We start from the raw sequence: 2421 nt of genomic DNA on the forward strand, positions 1-2421 counted from the left end.
CTAAAAGAAACCCCTCCCCAATTGTCTACCTTAACAAATCCCATACCCCTCACTATTGAATTTTCCCTTTTTTTTGCATTTTCTTAATAAAGTTTATTTTGCACCCCACCTGTGTGGTAATTGCTCCCCAAGATCCCATATACTTGCTGGCAGGGACAGACAGAAGGGGAGGGGCTAGGGGCTAGCCTTCCCCAAGGGCCAAGTCAACTGCAGCCCTTAGACTCATACTTACACCTGTCTCCTCAGACACAACCGTTCTCCATCCACTTTCCACCCCTAGAAAACTGACTGCAGTGCTGTTCTGCAAATTAGAGAGCTGTGGATCCTAGAGCAGCCTGCACATCCTTTCTCTCAGCATGAGTCTGTTGCTTCTGCAGTGCAGCTGTGATCCATCCATCACATGTCATCTTTGGGAGCAAGTTAATTTATTGTAACTTTAATTATTTGGGATAAAGATGAACTTGTATAGTGAGTGGACTTCTGCTGACAGCAGCTGCAGTCCTTCTGGGTCATTGTTAAGCCAGCATGAATTTTGTTTTGGTGAATGTCAATGAATATACTAGAACAGTATTTACGTACTGCATTTTAGCTCCAGCTTCAACTATGCTAGGGTGAGTAACTACTCAGTAACCATGCAATTTTCTATTATAATCCCAGTTGCTATTTTCTCAAAAAATTCTTAATTGAGGATAACTGTTTAAAAGCATATTTTACTGCTCACATTAGTAGAGGGGCAAAGTAGTTAGGATTGAAATAAGGGATGATTTCATTAGAAGGAAATATAGCAATGTCTTTATTTAATGATAGTTTCTCCTTGAAAGTAGCTTGCCATTTTTTCCAGTGTTCCATGATCATAGTCCATTAGGGGGAGCCAATTCTTCAATATTCAAATTTTTGCTGTCGCTTATAAAGAACAGATGGTCTTGAAATACAAAAATGAGAGATTCAGAGCTGGTGTGTGGAGGAGGTTAATTTTAGCCCTTCTCTAGTAAGTAAAGACACGCTAAGGAAACTGGTTTGATAGTTGAAGTTTGTTTCTCTGAGTAATGAACAAATGAAACCCAGACTTTGTAAAATGTTTCCTATTTCTGTTGTCTGCTACATGTTCATTTGTTGATCATCACTACTAAAAAGACTGTTCTTTTCCTCCATTGAGTCGCTACTTCTCATCTAGCGTTTGTCAGACGAGATATGTTACCAATAAACTATAACTTCCTTTTTAGCAAAAGACATAATTATTACCACAAGATCTAGTCCATCTGTTCTGCACCACCCACATAGTGTCTAAATGGCATAATCAACACCTAGACATAAGATTTATTTCCTTAAGATGTAACTGGGGTGTAAATGAGAAATGTAGATCCTTCTAGAGACGATTTGTCTGAAATGTGGTGATGTATTTCCCCAACTTAGATGAGTTATAGTTAAAAATCAATATAAGAGCCTATTGTCAATCAAATGCCATAAATGCTTTCCATGGTTCACATTAAAATCAGCATTGGAGAGATTTTGATCTCTCTCTCCCAATACTCTGTGGTTCAGTTCCCATTTACACTTTTTCCCATGTCAGTTCCAGCAACTGGCAACTGCTCAGGGAGTCAGGCAATCTCAGAGAACCAGGTAAAGGTAGCTGCAAGATTTTAGCAAGAAATAAATAGTTTCTCTGAGCACACCTTTCTGATGCACATTGCAGCACCAGACAAGGAAATGGCGGCTTGGACTTCTACTCCATCTCTGACCAGCAGAAATCCTGAACTGAGGAGCTGATCATGCAAGGCACTGAGTAACCTTTACTCCTATTGACTACAGTCTGATCAGAGAATGCTCAAATATCACAAAAGGCACTCAACACCTTGCACCAGGCACTCTGCTTTTATTAGCCTTAATTCAGGCTGACTCCCATTGACTTCAACACCAGTCCACTTACATGAGGACTGAGTGAAAGGTGAGTAAGGACGTCAAGATTTGCCACAGTACATTCATCCTTTGGGCACTTTCTCTGACTGTGCATAATGACCTTAGTTCAGTCCTAGTCATTCTTAGTTGTTTCAATCTATTTGCATATTAATCCTGGTTAAAAGAAACTGCCAGGATAGCTTGGAGAACTCCTGGGTATTATGTTTCAGAGACTTTGTGAATTTTCCTTGGGAAGTGAGGCAAGAAAGCTACCAAACTTGGAAAGTGTTCATCATCACTGCATAGTAGCCTGTTGCCAAGGGTTGCACTAACTGAGAAAGTCACTGGGAATAATCATTTTAGGATCACTCATAAAGGGAGTGATTGCAGAGAGTTGCAGAGGTTTCAGCTACACAGATGTTGGCACAAAGGTGGTACAGCGAAGCTTGGAATTCTCCTGACCCTGAAAAAATCTGCATAGTGCAAGAGGAAGCATGCTAGATAAAGAAGTCTCTGCAGCACAAT

Source organism: Chelonoidis abingdonii, chromosome 2, assembly GCF_003597395.2.
Source record: "Chelonoidis abingdonii isolate Lonesome George chromosome 2, CheloAbing_2.0, whole genome shotgun sequence".
Taxonomy (NCBI): Eukaryota; Metazoa; Chordata; order Testudines; family Testudinidae; genus Chelonoidis; species Chelonoidis abingdonii.